Raw genomic sequence first — 21,202 nt, 5'->3', positions numbered from 1 at the left:
AGATTCACTTGTTGATAGTTACGTATTTGTTGTTCATAATTTTTATCTTTATTTACTTTCTCTTCTGAAAGAACCCCCTTCAGCAATTCATATAATTCTGGTTTGATGGTGATGAACTCCTTTAGCTTTTTTTTTTATTAATGAAGCTCTATCTGACCTTCGATTCTGAGTGATACCTTTGCTGGATAGATTATCTTTGGCTGTAGGTTCTTGCTGTTCATCACCTTGAATATTTCTTGCCATTCCCAGCTGGCCTGCATGATTTCTGTTGAGAAATCAGCTGACAATCGCATAGGTGCTCCTTTATAGGTAACTACCTTCTTTGCTCTTGCTGCTTTTAATATTCTCTCTTTGTCTTTTGCTCTTGGAATTTTAATTATGATTTGTCTTGGTGTGGTCCTCTTTGGATTCCTTTTGTTTGGAGTTCTGTGCGCTTCCTGGACTTGTAAGTCTAATTCTTTCACCAGGTGGGGGAAGTTTTCGGTCACTATTTCTTTCAGTATGTTTTCTATATCTTGCTCTCTCTCATCTTCTGGGACCCCCATAATTCTGATGTTGGTTTGCTTGAAGTTGTCCCAGAGGTTTCTTACATTATCTTCAATTTTCTGGATTCTCTTGCCTTCTAGCTTCTGTGGAGGAGTGTCTTCTGGCTCTTTATGTTCCAACTCTTTGACTTGATTCTTGCGATCTTCCATTCTGTTTTTAGGACTCTGTATAATATATTTTATTTCAGACAATGTATTCTTTATTTCTTGTTGATTCCTTATCATTTCTTGTTGATCCCTTATCATTTCTTGATGACTCCTTATTAATTCTAGTTGATCTCTTTTCATATCCTCATAGGCCTTATCCATCTTTTCTAGGAAATTCTTGAAAAACCTTATAAGCGTAGATTTGAACTCTATATTCAGTCGCTTTTTGTCCTCCATTTCTTTCGTTTGTGATCTAGTTCGTTGTTGCATTTCGCAGCTACAGATGGGGCGGGGTTTCAGGGTGGAGCCTACAGCTTTGGCTTCTGTCAGCCCCGCCCTTTGCGGCTCCTGGGTCTCAGGGTCCTTCAGTACTCATTGCAAGGGCCTCTGAGAGAAAGGTGCCCTCGATTTTCGCTTACTACCAAACAGTGTAGGCTCTCCCCCAATGGCCCGGAACTGGGGTTCAGTTCAGTTGGTAGTGGGATTGGAGGTGGCGTTCAGAGCAGTCTGGAGCCCCAGTCTCCTTCCCACCAGGGCAATTCCGTGGCACAGCCAACCGTCCCTTCTCTGCGCTCAATGTGCGTGCAGCCAGGACCTCCTTTCGCTGCTTCCCCGGGTTCCGCCTTACAGCCCAGCTCCCTCTGGATGAGCCTGGGTCTCTGGGGTTCAGAGCAGTTGGAACTGGGGCCCAACACAGTCCGAGTTTTATCTCCTTCCCGCTAGGGGACGCCAGCCAGGCACTCAGCCGCCCTCCTCTCCGGCTCCGTCCTCTCCACGCGCGCCGCGTCTCCGTCTCCGTACCTTGGGCTTTTACAGCGCCTCCGCGCTTCCTTCTGGTTTTCTCCTTGCTTCTTGTAGAATTTCCAGTCAGTCAGCTTTCCTGTAGTTCTGGGTAATGTCCATTTTATATTTTAGTTGTATTTTATTGAAATTGTTGTGTGCGGCTGCAGCTAGGTGTTTACCTGGGCAGCCATCTTGGATTCTCTGACCTGGGTTTTGAAAGATAAGGAGCTGACAGATGGCCAAGGAAGCTGGGGTGAGGTGTGAGGTTGACTGGAGGATGCTTGATCAAGCAGAAGATTGCACACAGTTTGGTATGAGTGCAGCATAGAGAGGGACTGATTGCAGAGGAACTTACATGCCATGATAAGTAATGGAGACTATTTCGTGGCAATGAAGAGTCACTGAAGATTGTTAATTATGCAAATAACATGGTCAGATGTTTATTTTTAATAGGTTATGCTGGGCTGTGGGAAGTATGGATTTGAAGGAGGCAAAGATGGAAACATTTCAGTGATCCAGAAATGAAATGAATCTTAAAGGAAGTAATAGCCAGGATGAAGAAGAGAACAAATACAAGAGATATTTAGAACTTAGAGTCAATAAGATGGTGTGAAAGATTGAAAGAGGAGGGGAGGTATGTTTGTCAAAAATAGGTAGATGGGAAGTATAGTCATTAATTTTTAAAGGAAAATTAGGCATGATAGTAGAAAACTAGGTCACTACCTAAGTTTTGTATCTGAGATACCCAGGAAGAAATAGCATTTATAGACATTTTTGACAATGTGACAGACTAAATTTTAGAAATTTGTTAAACAGGAACACCTTTTAAAACATGTGCCTGAACTTGGAAAAGGAAATCCTCTGAGGCCAGGACAAAAGGAGCGTATATTCAGGGAGGTAAGCAAAAGCTGAGGCCGTCGAGGGCCCTGGGAGCATTTGCTAATCCCTGGTGGCCTAGAGTTCTCGTTTTAAAAAGGTGACAGGCCAGGAGCAAAGCTTTGGGCTCAAGTGGGAGTTGGATTAGAGATTCTGTTAGAACCACAAAGAGTTTTACCCTCAGAAAAAGGGAAAATTAGAAAGTAATTTTACCTAAAAAAGCAGGGCAGAGAAACTTGTTGGCCTTGTCTTGGTTCTGGTTGGAGGCAAGAAAGTCTCCTCTGAGAATATGTGGCTAAGGGCCAGCCCTCATGCCATCTTGTATCCTAAGTTCATAGTATCTGCATGCCTATAAAGACTACACACTGCAAATCTGGCACTTATCTAGATTTGAGGTACTCTAGATGCTGGTAGAAGTGAACAAATCCTCCTTGGAGGAAGGCTCCTCCAACACAAGCCTCAGATATCCTATCAAGTTGCAGCGAATGTGAACTTCTAGCAATAAATCACAACTTTACAGGAACACCGTGAGCAAGAGTCAGCACAGATAACAAGCAGAACTATGCCCACAAGGAATTCAGACCCTGGCAGAATTTTCAGGCCCAGAATGTAAACAAAATGAGATGGAAGTCTAAATATAACTCAGTTGTCAGTTCAGGGATCAGAAGGTCTTTGGAGAAAGTGGTGTACCCCTGAAATTATCTTCTTTTTTTTTTTTTTTAATATATTTTATTGATTTTTTACAGAGAGGAAGGGAGAGAGATAGAGAGCTAGAAACGTCGATGAGAGAGAAACATCGACCAGCTGCCTCTTGCACACATCCAACCGGGGATGTGCCCGCAACCAATGTACATGCCCCTGACCAGAATCGAACCTGGGACCTTTCAGTCCGCAGACCCATGCTCTACCACTGAGCCAGACCAGCTTTGGCTGAAATTATCTTCTTGATCCTAGACTCTTGGGACTTAGATGTCTACTTGGGAAGGTTGCCTGTTTCTCTGGAGTCCTTATGATGAATGTCAGAAGGAATTCTTGCATGTGGATATCTAGGTTATAGGATTCTAAGCACCTTTATATGACGCAGAGGGCTTGGAGTTTCAGAGCTGTATTTGAAAGCTGTAATAGAAGTACTCTAAGTCAGTGGTCGGGAAACTCATTAGTCAATAGAGCCAAATATCAACAATACAACGAATGAAATTTCTTTTGAGAGCCAAATTTTTTAAACCTTAACTATATAGGTAGGTACATCGTTATTAGCTTCATTAGGTTATTCCTAAGCTGGCCTTTGCTAAAAACTCAAGGGGCCAAAGAGCCGCAACCAAGGTACATGCCCTTGACCTGAATCGAACCTGTGACCCTTCAGGCCACAGGCTGACGCTCTATCCACTGAGCCAAACCAGCCAGGGCCACCACTCAAGCTTCAATCAAGGCTGTGAGGGCAGAATTAGGAGCTTATTTGTCATTGGTTTGTTTATTGCGGAAACTTATCACAGAGGTGATTTCTGACTTTGGACATTTTAACCTCAATATAATTAATATTTCACCTAAACAACCCATCTGACCTCCATCCTTTTCTAAGATAAAATGATCCTCATAATATTTTCTGGAAATTTTTCACTCACTGATTGACCCTTATTTTTGTTTCTCCTCATTTCCACCTTCCAAGGTAAAAGAAAATCAAACAGGAAATATTAAACAGTCTTCTTTTTTTAAAAATATATATTTTATTGATTTTGTACAGAGAGGAAGGGAGAGAGACAGAGAGTCAGAAACATTGATGAGAGAGAGTCATCAATCAGCTGCCTCTTGCACACCCCCTACTGAGGATATGCCCGCAACCAAGGTACATGCCCTTGACCGGAATCGAACCCGGGACCCTTCAGTCCCCAAGCCGACGCTCTATCCATTGAGCCAAACCGGTCTCGGCTAAACAGTCTTCTATGAAGATGTTGCCCAGCTTCCTGTTAGGTATAGAACCTGAGTTTCTGAGTTGGTGGACACTTGGTACAGAGGAATGAAGTTCCTGTTTTTGAGGTTTCCCTTCTCTCCACATCCATTCATTCTTATATTTTGAACATCTAAAATACTTTTAAAAATCTCTTTTTCTGTCCTTTATATCTCTTACAATGTTATTTAAAAACACTTCATTGACATTAGGACATGCTCTTCTACATGCGCATCTTCACTCGCTTCCCAGTGTTTACTTTCATGCTCCCATTGCTCCTGTGACTGTGAAGATGAGTACATTGGTCTGTTGTAGCTTACTGACATCATTCCTATTCATAATCATAATCCTTTGTTTACATAGTGCCTTAGAATTTGGGGAGATTTCACATACACTATTATTATTCATTACTTAAAAATGTTTAAGTGTCTACTATGGCCTAGGCACTGACTGGGTCCTGGGGATATAAACATGAAAAAGACAGCTAGTGATTTGCAGGGGCTCACAGGCTCAAAGGGGAGGCATACAGACAATAGACAGGAGACTATATTCAAAAGAAAACTTCTGATAATGGTTTGGTTTCTAGATAACATTCTTTAAAACTGCAAAGTGAATACATTGAGTATAAATGCTGGAACTTTGTTCCTCTAACAGTTTTATTGCGTTCTGAGTAGCTCAGTTGGTTACAGCATCATCTCGATAAGGCAAGTTTGGGAGTTTGATCCCTAGGTTAGGGCACATATAAGAAATAACTAATGAATGCATATATAAGTGGAACAACAAATGATCTCTCTCCCTCCCTCTTTCTTTCTCTCTAAAAAAAAAAAAATAAAACATTAAAAAATCTGAATAAATTGTTATTTTGGCTTATGAATTAGCCTCTTTAAGAGTATGGTCAGCACTAAATCTCTACTGTATCGGGACAAACGTAAGGATCTAATCGTTGAACTTGAAGCTCATATCCATGACATTTGGTGATCCCACCAAGACTCAGGCAAACAGGGGAGTCCAGTCTGGTCAGTCACCTGTCCCCTTTTCACTTCTCAACATTGCTTAACAGTGTCGGATAGAGAAAGATTCTTGTAACAGGTGAAACTTTTCTCTTCCACTAGCATTCTGTGGTAACTCACACGAAAGGAATTGAGCCCTTCCCAACGCTGCTCTGTAACTTTGGCATTATTCACAGTGGAAATGGATTTGATGGTGTAAGTGTTATTTCCTGGGCAATAAACATCTTAAATAAAGAAGTGAGTCAGCAGAGCCCATAAAACTTATGAACCAAGATTAATCACATGAGTAGTGGAGCTGCTTAATCTGAATGTAACTTGCTTTTCATATCATTTCCCTTGAAATTGGGGGAAATCCCCACAACTCTTGCTCAATTTGGCAGCTGCTAGGATGAGCTATGGCAATACTGATAGTTGCAGCTGTTTGAATGATCACAGTCGTTAACCCACTGTAATCGGAACTTTTTATACGCTTTAAAGAAGTATGAGGTATTATGAATATTGTTATATCCAATCAAAAGTAAAGATGATTGGGGGAGTGGGATGAGAGAGGTCAATGGGGGAAAAGAAGGACATATGTAATACTTTCAACAATAAAGATTAAAAAATAACCCTGACTGGTTTGGCTCAGTGAATAGAGCATTCGCCTGAGGACTGAAGGGTCCCAGGTTCATTTTGGTCAAGGGCATGTATGTTTGTTACGGGCTCATCCCCAGTAGGGGGTGTGTAGGAGGCAGCTGATTGATGTTTCTCTCTCATCGATGTTTCTAACTCTCTATCCCTCTCAATTCCTCTCTGTGAAAAATCAATAAAATGTATTTTAAAAAATTAAAAAGTAAAAATAAAATAAAAAGTTAAAAAGTAAAGATGATTAAGATAAGTACTCAGAGCCATAGTTAAAGCAATTTGTTCTTTTACTTCTAATTTGGGTGTTTTGGAATGAAGCAGTTCTGTGCTTTCAAAATTCATGTGTCATTGAAATGTACATTTGAAACCTATATGATCTTCTTAATTAAAAAAAGGTGGGTGGCCAAAGCCGGTCTGGCTCAGTGGTAGAGTGTCGGTCTGCGGACTGAAAGGTCCCGGGTTCGATTCCAGTCAAGGGCATGTACGTTGGTTGTGGGCACATCCCCAGTAGGGGGTGTACAAGAGGCAGCTGGTCAATATTTCTCTCTCATCGAGGTTTCTAGCTCTCTATCTCTCTCCCTTCCGTTCTGTAAAAAATCAATAATAAAAAAAAAAGGTGGGAGGTCCTAATTGGTTTGGCTCAGTGGATAGAGCGTAGGACTGCAGACTAAAGGGTCCCAGGTTTGATTTTGGCCAAGGGCATGTACGTTTGTTACAGGCACATCTCCAGTAGTTATGTGGAGGAGGCAGCTGATTGATGTTTCTCTCTCATAGATGTTTCTAACTCTCTATTCTTCTCCCTTCTCTCTGTAAAAAAGCAATAAAATATATATTTTTTAAAAAGGTGGGTGGATGGGGTCAGTGTGATGGCTTTTAAATGTAATAAGACTAGTTAGTAGGCTGATTACTATAAAGATTTTATAAGATTTTATTTAAGATTTTAAAGTCTATTTATAAAAGTTACCTATTTTATTTCCTCATTGCAAAGGAAAAGTAAACTTTAATTTCAATCATGAATTTTTGCTTTGGGGACACAGAAAGGTTGTTTTCTAGTTCTCAGCTAATTGGATTCCTGGTAAGGAAGAACTTTAAGATTATGCTGCATCTTAACTTTTAAGTAGAGACAGCAAGTTGCAGCAGGAATTACCCTAATGAATCACTTGTTGGCCTTTCCTGACTATGCAGTTGCGATTTTTTTTTCTTCATTGCACAAGGAAGGCAGAATAAGTCTACCCTTCCTCTCTTCTTACACTTCCATTCATGTGCATGGCTCTGAGAAGGAGGTGAAACATTTGTATAAGAAACTTAGGGACCTCTAAGAACCCGACCTCTTGACCCCACATTCAAGGATAGGGAGCCTAGTAAGAGGGAAACTGAGTGGCTCAGTTCAAGACGGCAGAAGTTCTAGGTCCCTGCTTAGAATCACCATGATGGCGGAGAGGGAGCCAGTGAGCTGGCCTCTGAGCTGGTGAAGTGAGGAGAGCACACTGTGAGGTGGCTCCTGCTGGAACCTGGCTTCCCCCAGCTTTCTTGGGACAGACACACCTCCAGGGGAAGTAGCTGTGTCAAAAGAGCTGTCATCTTGAAAACCCCTAACTGACTTCCAGTGAGGCACCAGCTTGTCCTCTCTCTGGGACACTTTAGTTTAGATGCAGCAAACGGACATGGAAAGTTACTGAGACTTCTCTCAGAGCATTGGTGACACTCGTTCCCAGAGGACCTTCCAAGAGCAACTCATCAGGTGGAGACAGAGGGATTGGCTACTATAGTTACACAAGTAATGGTTTACACACGTAAGGGCAAATAAGCATTCATTCTTTCTGTGAAAAATAAAGAGATACCCCCTCCCCCATTTAGAACATTTACTTTAGAAAACTTGTAAGTTCTTTTGCAGTCTCTTTGAAATATATGCAATACTTTGAAAAGTTAAATAACCATTTTGTCAGTTTTAGGACTCTGGAATCTTTCTCAAGGACCTGGGTGTGGCCCCTTTGAAAGGTAAACATCCAAGGAAGACAGTGCCCCCACCTCCTAGCTTCTGTGGGCGGGAGGGCCTCACTTCTGCAGGCACCTGGTGCCCAGCTGCAAAACTACCTCCTGCGCCGAAACCGGTTTGGCTCAATGGATAGAGCGTTGGTTCCATCCCGGTCAAGGGCATGTACCTTGGTTTCGGGCATATCCCCAGTAGGGGGTGTGCAAGAGGCAGCTGATTGATGACTCTCCTCATCAATGTTTCTAGCTCTCTATCTCTCTCCCTTCTTCTCTGTACAAAATCAATAAAATATATTTTAAAAAAAACCCACAAAAAACGAAAAAACTACCTCCTGCCATAAAGACAGAAGTTTGTATAAAACGTGTTAACTAACACAGATGGTTACCCCAATTACCAGTGAATGGAGGGTGAACTATGTGTGATAAATGGTGCTATGAATATTGAAGTAAATGTGCAAATGGTGGCAAAACTGGCTTTCTAGAGGGAAGTCAGCTCTTCATCTGGACAGGACAGAACTTGCAGGTCCATAGACAAGAATTGCTTTGTGTTGCTAGCAGTTATGTGCAAGCTACAGAGCAGTAAAATAGCTCCCATAGGTTTGGAATCAGACAGTGGAGGAGTCTCCTTAAGGCCATTAATGGATGAATGGATAATGGAAATGTGGTATGTAAATACAATGGAACATTCAGCCATAAACAGGAATGAAAGCTTGCCCTTTGTGACAACTTGGATGGACCTTGAAAGGCATTGTGTAAAGTGAAATAAGTCAGACAGAGGAAGACAAACACCTCATGATCTCACCTGTATGTGCAATTAAAAACAAAAACAAGCCAAAACCGGTTTGGCTCAGTGGATAGAGCGTCGGCCTGCGGACTGAAAGATCTCAGATTCAATTCCGATCAAGGGCATGTACCTTGGTTGCGGGCACAGCCCCAGTAGGGAGTGTGCAAGAGGCAGCTGATAGATGATTCTCTCTCATTGATGTTTCTGACTCTCTCTTCCTCTCTGTAAAAAATGAATAAAATATATTTTTAAAAAAACACCTAAAAAACAAAACCAAAACCAAAAACCCCCCAAGCTCATAGAGAACAGATTGGCAGTTGACAGGGGTGAGGAGTGGAGAGGTGGTGTGGAGAGGGGGGTGGGAGGATAAAGAAATGGGTAAAGGAGGTCAAAAGGCATAAACTTCCAGCTATAGCATAAATAAGTATGGCAACTACAGTAAACAGTACTATGTTGCATATTTGAAAGTTGCTAAGAGAATAGATTTTAAAAGTTCTCAGCATAAGAAAAAAATTCTGTAACTGTGTGGTGACAGATCATTTTGCAAATATACAGATATCAAATTGTTATACTTCACTTCTGAAGTGAATATGTTATTTATCAATTATACCTCAATTTATTTATTTATTTATTTATTTATTTATTATTATTTTTAAAAATATATTTCTATTGATTTTTCACAGAGAGGAAGGGAGAAGGATAGAGAGCTAGAAACATCGATGAAAGAGATACATTGACCAGCTGCCTCCTGCACACCCCCCACCAGGGATGTGCCCGCAACCAATGTACATGCCCTTGCCCGGAATCACCTGGGACCCCTCATTCTGCAGACCGACACTCTATCCACTGAGCCAAACCGGTTTCGGCAATTATACCTCAATTTAATGAAGGTTTTCACTGAATACAGAATTTCCCCTACAATCTTATTCTTTTTACTGTAAAAAAACAAAAACAAAACCCCACACGTTATGACACTTTTGAGAAGTTGGCAGTTTGTTGTAATTGTTTCCTCTTTTTCTCTATCAAAACAAGTCTCTTACATTAAGTCTGATTAAAAGTCACTTTTTCTCTAAAGAGTTCACTGATTAACCATACATGGCTTATTACCATGATCATTAATAAACATTATTTGTGTTTAATATTCTGTTTCTGTGTCTGACACTTATCGTCAGTATAAATAATTATAACTCTGTAAGGCCATAAATAATTGCAATAGTTATTAGGATTACTAATAAAGACAAAAAAATTTTAAGCAATTGTTTTTCTTCAATTATAAAATGTCAAATAACCTGCCTGATTAATTAAAACCCCCTCACAAACAAAGAGTTTTGAAAGGTGAATTGGTGGCTCATTTGGTTGGAGTGTCATTCCCTGCACCAAAAGGTTGTGGGTTCAGTTCTTGGTCAGGCACATAATTAGGTTTTGAGTTTGTTCCCTGGTTGGTATGTGTATGAGAAACAGCTGATGGATATTTCTCCCACATATAGATGTTTCTTTCTTTCTCTCTCTCTCTCTCACCTTTCCTCTCTTTCTAAAAATCAATAAAAACGTATCCTCTGGTGAGGATAAAAAAGTAAATAAAGGTGAATTTACTAAATGGATGGATGATTTTGGCTTGATATAGACCTAATCTACAGTATCATTTTGTTTGTTTGTTTTTAATGTTTTTACAATATATTTGTTTTATTTTCTGTTATAGACAGTCAAATTTCTTAAAAGCAGGTGCTGTGTCTGTTTCATCTTTATATGTCAAGCATCTAGGACAGTGCCTGTTGGTGCTTAATAATATCTGCCCAATGACTATCTCTTCTGACTGTCTAGATCTCTTGAGGGCAAGGATCTTGCCTGCTGTTTCTTAGGCATGCTCAGTAGATGTTGTGTCTTGATTGCCTCTACTAAGATCTCGATTAATCTCTATTTTGAACTTCATTTTTCTTCTCTCCTTGGGCAGCCCAGGGACGTTCAATAAATAGTGTGATGGTTTATGGGGAAACCTATGGCATCATGGAAACAGCACCGGATTGACTAAGGGCCAGAAGGTCTGGCACTACCAGGAACTAGTTGGTGATCTTTGGGCAAAATATTTCACTTCCTGAGCTTCCATCTTTTATTTCCTCTGCACCTCAGTTTACTCTTCGGTACAATAGGGATAACAGCCTTTATCTTTATTTTTAATTGAGGCATTGTGATTATTAATGAGACTTGTTCTGTATGTTAAATTCTATGGAAGCAATGAAAGGATCTGGAAAAATATAGGTTGCAACTTAATTTTTGATCCCAAATGATTTTTAAAATCACAGGTATGCATGTTGGTTGTGTATGTCATTATGAATACACATACAATAGGTTTATCTCTTAGTTGATACAGTTTCTTTTTAGTCAATATTTCAAACGTGACAATTCGATAATATCAGGTTTCTCTGGAGGTCTTTCTGAAGATCTCTGTGTGTGATTTTGCCCGTGGACACCTCCATGTGTGTAAATGTAGTGGGACAGTTTTTGTAGAGAAACAGATATTAAATGAACTATACCCTTTAGGTATTCAGCTTGCTTGAGAGATAAGGTCAGATAAGCCATTTGTCTGTGAGCACAGTGATGTCAGACCCCAAACTAGGGATCACTGCTCTTACCCTCATGTCCAAATCCACCAGCAATTCGTGTTGCCTCTCGGCCCAAACACAAGTGCATCTGGGAGTTCTCTCTGTCTCCACTGCTATGTCCTCATCCACTGCCATCACCCCTCACCAGGTGAATGCAGTGCCTCCTGCCTCCCTTCCTCCGCCTTTACCCATGAAAATCCATTTTCCTGGTGTCCAGAATGATCTTTTAGAAACATAAATTAGGCCACATCATCCCCCGCTTAAAGCTCTCTATTAGCATTTAGATAAAATCAACATTTCTTACCTAAGTCCACAAAGCCTCTGACCAAGCCACAACTACCTCTCCGACCCCACCCATGGCCAAGTCCCCTCCACCCACAGTGACCTCTTTCTTTGTCCGCCGCACCCCAAGCTCATTCCAGCCTCAGGACCTTGGCACTAGTTGTTCTCTTTGCCTAGAATGCACTTCCTCATAGTCTTAGCATGGGAACTTTTGTCTTGCTCTGGAGGTCTTAGTTTAACTGTCACCTCTTCAGAGAGGTTCTGAATTCTCCACATAGCATTTTTTCACTATCTGTTATTTTGATTTGTAAGGAAAAAAATATCTAATTATCTAGTCTCATTTCCCCTCTACTAGAATGTATGCTCCTGGAACAGGGGTATGTTTCTCTTACTTGATAATTGTTAGTGCCTATAAAATATCTTGGTTGATTGCGGATGCTCAATAAATATTTGCCAGATATGTGAAAGGCACTCAAATAATTATTAAGTTGGTCTGTCTTCCTCTACTTGTGGGCAAAACTAAACATGTGAGGTTTTGGGATGCAACACATGGCTTCCAACCTTGATGGGCTGGCTAGAAAGCAATGCCGTGAGGTGGCAAGGTGGCATTGCAAAGACTAATAGTCAGACTAGGAGAGGGAGGGGGAAAGCAGACTCTTGTCTTCATGGAACCACCAACTGACAAAGCTTGTGACTTGGGCAGGCAGCCCAAGCCTAATTACTGCTTAGACTCGCAGGGGTCTTCAAACTACGGCCCGCGGGCCACATGCGGCCCGCAGAGGAGTCTGATCCGGCCCGCCAGGTTTTTTGGGCAGTGAGCGCAGCCGAGGTGTTACAGTAGGAATTAGTAGTTCATATAGTCTGGCCCTCCAGCTCTCTGAGGGACCGTGATCTGGCCCCCACTTTAAAAAGTTTGAGGACGCCTGGAATTAGGAAATCCTGCCCTACTCCCTAACACTTCAGGTTGTTGTTGGGAAGCAATTTGTGAGCACCTGCCATAGACAATACCAGCCTTTGGAGCCTCTGCATTAGGAACTCGACTCATGGGTATCTGTGTCATTAAGTGAAATGAGGTCTGGCACATGACAGGTATTCCATAGGGTGAAGTTATTTATTATAATAATTAATTATTATTATTATTATTATTATTATTATTATTTTAATATATTTTATTGATTTTTTACAGAGAGAAAGGGAGAGGGCTAGAGAGTTAAAAACATCAATGAGAGAGAAACATCAATCAGCTGCCTCCTGCACACTCCCTACCGGGAGTGCCCACAACCAAGATACATGATCTTGACTGGAATCGAACCTGGGACCCTTGAGTCTGCAGGCCGACACTCTATCCATTAATAGGGCTATTATTATTATTTTTTTTATTGTTAAAAGTATTACACATAGTAGTTCATATATCTCCCCCCCCCAAATGACTTTCCCCCAGCCTCTCCTACCCTTTGTCTCATGCCCTCATCCCACTCCCCCCAAGTGTGTTGTGTCCATTGGTTGTGCTTATGTACATGCATACAAGTCCTTCAGTTTATCTCTTTTTTCCCCTCCCCCCCAACACTCTCCAGCCTTCCCACTGTAATTTGACAGTCTGTTTGATGTTTTACTGCCTCTGTATCTATCTTTTTTTTAAAAATATATTTTATTGATTTTTTTAAAATAAGTTTTTATTGTTCATATTATTACAAATGTTCCTTCCCCCCGCCCCCCCACCATTGCTCTCCTCCACCAGGTTCCCACCCCACCCTCCGCCCCCTCCCCTCTCCCCATTGTCCTCATCTGTAGGTGCACAGTTCATGTTCAGTCTCTTCCCACGCCCCCCTCTCCCTTTTCCCCCAAGAATCGTCAGTTCACACCCCTTCCATACCTCTGATTCTATTATATTCAACAGTTAATATTGTTCATCAGATTTTTTAAATTTCCTTGGTTTTTAGATTCACTTGTTGATAATTACGTATTTGTTGTTCATAATTTTTATCTTTGTTTACTTTCTCTTCTGAAAGAACCCCCTTCAGCAACCCATATAATTCTGGTTTGGCGGTGATGAACTCCTTTAGCTTTTTTTTATTAGTGAAGCTCTTTATCTGGCCTTCGATTCTGAGTGATAGCTTTGCTGGGTAGATTATTTTTGGCTGTAGGTTCTTGCTATTTATCACCTTGAATATTTCTTGCCATTCCCTTCTGGCCTGCATGGTTTCTGTTGAGAAGTCAGCTGACAATCGTATAGGTGCTCCTTTATAGGTTACTACCTTCTTTGCTCTTGCTTCTTTTAATATTCTCTCTTTGTCTTTTGCTCTTGGAATTTTAATAATGATGTGTCCTGGTGTGGTCCTCTTTGGATTCCTTTGTTTGGAGTTCTGTGCGCTTCCTGGACTTGTAAGTCTAATTCTTTCACCAGGTGGGGGAAGTTTTCGGTCACTATTTCTTTCAGTATGTTTTCGATATCTTACTCTCTCTCATCTTCTGGGACCCCCATAATTCTGATGTTGGTTTGCTTGAAGTTGTCCCAGAGGTTTCTTACATTATCTTCAATTTTCTGGATTCTCTTGCCTTCTAGCTTCTGTGGAGGAGTGTCTTCTGGCTCTTTATGTTCCAACTCTTTGACTTGATTCTTGCGATCTTCCCTTCTGTTTTTAGGACTCTAAAATATTTTTTATTTCAGACAATGTATTCTTTATTTCTCGTTGATCCCTTATCATTTCTTGATGACTCCTTATTAATTCTAGTTGATCTCTTTTCATATCCTCATAGGCCTTATCCATCTTTTCTAGGAAATTCTTGAAAAACCTTATAAGCGTAGATTTGAACTCTATATCCAGACGCTTTTTGTCCTCCATTTCTTTCGTTTGTGATCTATTTTGTTGTCGCATTTCACAGTTACAGATAGGACGGGGTTTCAGGGTGTAGCCTGCAGCTTTGGCTTCCGTCAGCCCCGCCCTCTGCGGGTCCTTCAGTGCTCTGAGAGAAAGGTGCCCTCGATTTTCGCCTGCTGCCAAACAGTCTATGCTCTCCCCCAATGAGCCCGGTATTGGGGTTCAGTTCAGTTGGAAGTGGAGTTGGAGGTGGCGCTCAGAGCAGTCTGGAGCCCCAGTCTCCTTCCCGCCAGGGCAATCCCGCGTCACAGCCAACCGTCCCTTCTCTGCGTGCAGTGTGCTCGCCGCCAGGACCTCCTTTTGCCGCTCCCCGGGGTTCTGCCTTACAGCCCGGCTCCCTATGGCTGAGCCTGAGTCCCCAGGGTCTGGCCTAGAACTGAGGTTCAGAGCAGTCGGGGGCCCAGCGCAGTAGGAGTTTTATCTCCTTTCCGCTAGGGAACGCCCGCCAGGCACTCTGCCTCCCTCCTCTCCGGCTCCGTCCTCTCCGCGCGCCGCGTCTCTGTACCTTGGCTTTTCCAGCTCCTCCGCGCCTCCTTCTGGTTTTCTCCTTGCTTCTCGCTGTAGAATTTCCAGTCAGTCAACCTTCCTGTAGTTCTGGGCAATGTCCGTTTTATATTTTAGTTGTATTTTATTGAAATTGTTGTGTGCGGCTGTGGCTAGGTGTTCACCTGGGCGCAGCCATCTTGGATCTCTGTATCTATCTTTTTTGTTCATCAGGTTATAATTTCTTTATTTTCCATAAATGAGTATTATGCTAAGTGAAATAAGCCAGGCAATGAAAGAAAAATACCACATGATTGCACTCATTTATGGAAAATAAAGAACATTATAACCTAAAGTGAACTTTTATTACCCCTTGCCCTGGTGTAACCATCCCTGACAAGGTCTCAGGAGGGAAGGGTGGAGCCTTCTGGATGTTGGGAAGGTGAGGGTGTGAGGTGTCAACAAGGTGGGAAAGGAATGCTGACCAGCCAGGCCGCTGCATTAGTTTTGTACATTGTGTACCACCTGCGCAGCTCTCCTCAGTGCCCTGGGCCAGCAGGTGTGGGTGTTCTCTCTTCTCTTGTAAGTATTTAACCAGGTAAGATGCCGAGGCTACCAGCCACTGTGGAGAGACAGGCAAAGTCACAAGTCATAGGTGTTGCCCTCTGCTCCTCAGCTCAGAAAGCTGAAACTATGACCTAGATCTTCAATACTGAAGAGAACTTGGAAGTTTGTGCATTTGATAACCTGAACTGCTCAGTGTGTAACGAAGTATTACACTCCAGAATGTGTACTTTTCCTTCTTTATTCATTCATAGATGTTCATATACTGAGTACCTGCTGTATACCAGGGTCTGCACTAGGTGCTTAGGATACATCAGTGACTAAAACAAAGTCTCTGCTCTCAGGAGCCTGCATTCCATTGGAGAATTTCACAGTGAACATTAGCATTGTGTATAAGTTAATTATATAGTATACTAGAAGATGATGGGCCTATAAATGAGAAGTAATGGGATCTAAGGGGGACCAGTAGTGCCTAGAGGTGGGATAAGGTAGGTTATGGTATTAAATGGAGTAGTCAGGATAAGCCTCATTGAGAAAGAGAGATTGTATCAAAGTCTTGAAGGAGGTGGGACAGAGAGAGGGATAGAGTTAGAAACATCCATGAGAGAGAAACATGGATCAGCTGCCTCTTGCACATGCCGTACTGGGGATGTGCCTGCAACCAAGGTACGTGCCCTTGACCGGAATCGAACCTGGGACCTTTCAGTCCACAGGCTGATGCTCTATCCACTGAGACAAACCGGATTCGGCTATTTTTTCAATGGATATCTGGAGGGACAGAATTCCAGGCATAGAAAACAAGTAGATCTTAAAGTGAAAATTTGTTAGGTGTATTTGAGGAACAGAGTGGCCAGTGTGGCTGGTGCAGGATGAGAAGAGAAGGAGATGAAATTGGAGAGGTAAGTGGGGACCAGATGCTGTAGGGTCTTGTAAGCCATCCTAAAAACTTTGTCCTTTACTCTGATGGAATAAGAAGGCTGGATAGAATTTTGAGCAGAGATGTTCTATGATATAATTTACACTTTCAAAAGGACCACTGCACGGCTTCCAGGCTGGGAGCGGCCAGGCCCGGAGTGGCCGGGCCCAGAGCAGCCGGGTTGGGTGCGGCCAGGCCTGGAGCAGCAGCTGCCAGGCTGGGAGCGGCCAGGCCTGGAGCAGCTGGGTCGGGTGTGGCCAGGTCCGGAGCAGTGGCTACCAGGCTGGGATAGGCCAGGTCCGGAGCGGCTGGGCCCAGAGCAGCCGGGCCCAGAGCAGCCAGGTTGGGTGCGGCCAGGCCCGGAGTGGCTCTGTTTCAGATCTTGCTCTGGCCAGGGAGCACTGCCTTGTGATGATTCTCTCTTTCTTTCTGGTTTTTCATGTCATATTTTGGTCTTCACTTCCCAACCCATCAGGTCAGCCAAGGAAAAGGAGAGGACCCAGAGGAGACACAATTGATTTGGAGATATAGGATAAACTGGCTAGTGGCCACTTTCCCTCCCCAAGTGGGAAAGGAAGCATCAGGGCAGAGGAGGAGGTAAGGATGGGAAGGGGACCTATGAGAGCTTTCTTGTTGAGCAGGCCATGGAGAACTGATTTCCATCAGATGGAGTTCTAGGAATGGGGTATAGTTCGACATCCCCCACCCCAACACACACAGATTCAAGGATAGAGGGGCATCTATGCCCCCTCTCTGGATTGAGCCCTAGGAGATAACAAGATAGTGAAAAAGAAATGGTTATGTGGTATATCTATTGTTAAGGCCTGAAAAACCTCCCAGAATTCTCTGAGCCCCAGTGGGTCCAGAAAAACCAGAATATTTTCAATGTACTAAGGAATGTCACTATAAAGTAGGCTAGATTCATTAGAATGCTTGTGTATAGAAGTAATTTAAAAAATCCAATTCAAACTGATTTAAAAAAATAGATTTTATTGGTTCAGTAGTAAGGTTCAGAGGTGGGAGATTTGATCAAGTACTGTCTCCATTGCTGTTGTTTTATAGTATTGGCTTAGTCCTCAGGCTAGCTTCCTTCCTAAAAGCAAATGGTTCTATCAGTCCCAGGTCTAGCATTTGTCTGTTTAGAAAGGGAATTTCTTTTCCTAACATGGAAAAATATTACTGGGATTCAGTGTTAGTCACATACTTACTCCTAAAAGAATCACTGTGATTAAGGACTTGCCCGTAAGGCCAGAGGGATGGGATTATGCCTTGGCCAATCAGGACCCACCAGCATAATTGGTTGGGAGGTGAGGTGGTTTATGTCAACCCCACCCCAATCACATTACATAATGGAGAGGGATCACATGGGTCCTGGAGCAGCAAACATGAGAGAGTTATTCTCCTAAAAGGGCTATGGACAGAAGTAAGGGCCTGTTAAACAGCAACTCTGGGGAAGTTGGCACAGGATCAAAATGGGGTGATGGACATCTCAGCCCAAATCAGAATATGCGGTAATGACCAAGGGTTAGATTTCCTAACCATCACATTCTTGACTCTCTGGTATTATTGACTCTATGGAACTTAGATACAACTGTGGAGAGAGAGGGGCACCCAGCAATTCCTAAAATTAAGTTTCCACTGCCTTAGCTTTATAAGAATTTGGAATAAAAAGTAAAGTATAGAGAATAAGGTTGCGTTTCTTACCCATCAGAAGTTAAAGGCTAAGATGTGTCAATTAGCACTTTGACTTTCTTCGGTAACTTCCAAAAAAATCCATGTTCACATGCTAAGAGGCAAGAGTCCTTCTTCAAATTTGCTAATTGAGATTCTTCTTGTCCTTTGAGGCTTAGTTTTTTTCTGTGAAGGCTTCCCCAACTAGAGGTCCTCCTCTATTTTGTGCTTTGCTTTTATACTTTTTGTTGCTAAACATCTTTGGAAGATTCAATGCTCTGTCTGATATGTACCTCTTGCCTTAAAACCCTGTGTTCAGAATATAGTGTCTGATGAAACAATGTGGTAATTGCCAGGGAGGAGGTGGAGTGGGGAGAAGTGGAGGAAGTTTTAGGGGGGATAAATGGTGATGGATGGAGACTTGACTTGGGCTGATGAACACACAATACAGTGTCCAGGTGATTTGTGTTGTGAAATTGTGAACCTGATACCTGTATAATTTTGTTAACAAGTGTCACCACAATAAATTAAATAAAAAGGGGGAGAAAAGAATACAGTGTCTGAGAGCTTTCTGGAAATAGCTCTACCTGTTTTTGATATTTCTGATGGCCAGGTATTTCTGGAAATATCTTCAACAAATATATGTTGTTTTGTTTTTGTCCAATGGTTTAAAAAAAAAAAGTTAATGATTGTAAAAATATCTTGCAGACTATCCTGCAGTTTAAGAGCCAGAAACAGAAAGCATCTCCTTTGTAGGTTAGTTGAGGATCTCCTTTGGGACAGGTGGAGTCTCATGGCATCTTGACCCAAATTTAATGCTCTGCAATGCCCATACCTTTGACTGTTTTTACTTTCTATAATAGTTTCCTGAACTAAGCTCCATGAGTTATACCTAATTTAGGTCCTATACGAAAAATGTGGTCCACTCATGAGGTTAAGGGCCCATCCACAAGCAAACCCATTACCATTGGAAGGAAAGTCAAAGGCTGAATTTTGACCATAGTTTTAGAAGTAAATAGAATTTTTTTTTCTATTATATAGGTTTTGTGGGTTCAGAGATACTCGTAAGTCGATTTAGCAAAATTGCAGATTGTGAATTGTTATTTTCTGTGGACTAGGTGAAATTGTATATCTTTTGTGCGACAAAACCAAGAGTTTAAAATTTGGATAATGAAAAACAAAACAAAACAGTCTTCGATAACCTGGTATGTTCTCTTCAATGATAAAATCCATCTGTTGAGCCAAAACCGGTTTGGCTCAATGGGTAGAGCGTCGGCTTGGGGACTGACGGGTCCCGGGTTCGATTCCGGTCAAAGGCATGTACCTTGGTTGCGGGCATATCCCCAGTAGGGGGTGTGCAAGAGGCAGCTGATCGAAGACTCTCTCTCATCAATGTTTCTAACTCTCTCTCTCCCTTCCTATCTGTACAAAATCAATAAAATATATATTTAAAATCCATCTGTTGAGAGAATATGGGAAAAAATTACATATGTCTCAGAGCTGGAAAGAATGGTAGGAAAAGCAGTGATGTTTTTATTCCTTCAGAGTGAGTAATGAGTTTACACATTGCAGGAAAAGAAATTACCTACCATGAGGTGGGTTTAATTCTTGTAGGAAGGAAAGATCCTGTTTCTTCCTGACAGGTGGTGTGTGTGTGTGTGTGTGTGTGTGTGTGTGTGTGTGTGTAGGGGGAAAGGGGGAAATGGGTGGTGGGTGCACGGAGAAGTGTAAGATGGGAAATAATACTTATTAGCTACCACTCTCCAATGCTAGATACTACTAATCTGTAAAACTACCCTATGAAGTAGCTATTTCTTTTAAAAAATATATTTTATTGATTTTCTACAGAGAGGAAGGAAGAGGGATATAAAGCCAGAAACATTGATGAGAGAGAAACATCGACCAGCTGCCTCCTGCACACCCCCTATTGGGGATGTGCCTGCAACCAATGTACATGCCCTTGACTGGAATCAAACCTGGGGATTTGATTCCACAGACTGACGCTCTATCCACTGAGCCAAACCGGTTTCGGCTGAAGTAGCTATTTATTTTTATTCCCATTTTCTATTGAGAAAAATGATCCTCAGGGAGATGAGTCTAAAGAACCAAGAAAAGCTATACTCTGGTTATGCAACAAGTCTTGGGGTGTGGGACAAGATTCAAACAAAGTTGCATAACTCCAAACACATTCTCCTCATCTCATCACATCACATCACATCACATCACATTGCCTCTTGAAATATTTACATTGTATTTTCAGGAGTCAAAATATAAGGAAGCAAGACCAAACGGGTTTAGAAAACAAAGGGGTATGACTCAGCCATTCAGTTTCTTAAACCTAATGAGGCCTGAAACAATTGCTCAAGGATGATGTTCTTAGATACATTATGTTCTGTATTAGTCTTAAAAAAAATCTTTGTGGTTAAGAGTATTACAAATGTTTCCCCCCATTGACCCTCTCTACCTAGTTCCCTTTCCACTCCAAGCCTTCACCACCCTGTTTTCTGTGTTCATAGATAATACATATCCTATATAATAAAAGCCTAATATGCTAAGTGTCCAGTCGTCTGGTCATCTGTTCAACCAATCAAAGCATAATATGCTAATGATATACTAAGGCCACTCAACCACTCACTATGATGTGCACTGACCACCAGGGGGCAGACAGTCAATCAGTCGACCAGTTGTTATGATGTGCACTGACCACAAGGGGGTAGACGCTCCCACTGGTAGGTTATCTTGCTGCTGGGATCTGGCTGATCAGGACACACTCTGGAACCCTCCCAAGTTCCCTCCCTGGCTGGCCAACCTCCTGTACCCCTCCTCAGCCCTGATCATTCAGTGGTGGGGTCCCTCGGTCTGGCCTGTGCCCTCTCACAAGCCGGCACATTTTGGGGGATGTCAGAGAGCCAGTTTGGGCCCGATCCTGCAGGCCAGGCCAAGGGACCCCACTGGTGCATGAATTTGTGCACCACACCTCTAGTATGCAAATAAGTTCTTTGGTTAATTTCTTCCTGTCCCCCTTTCACCCTTTTCTCTGAAATTCGCCAGTCTGTTCTATGTTTCCATGCCTCTGGTTCTATTTTATTAATCAGTTATAT

The sequence above is a fragment of the Pipistrellus kuhlii genome, unplaced genomic scaffold, assembly GCF_014108245.1.
Source record: "Pipistrellus kuhlii isolate mPipKuh1 unplaced genomic scaffold, mPipKuh1.p scaffold_m20_p_9, whole genome shotgun sequence".
NCBI classification, from domain to species: domain Eukaryota; kingdom Metazoa; phylum Chordata; class Mammalia; order Chiroptera; family Vespertilionidae; genus Pipistrellus; species Pipistrellus kuhlii.
This window is presented reverse-complemented; position numbering follows the sequence as displayed.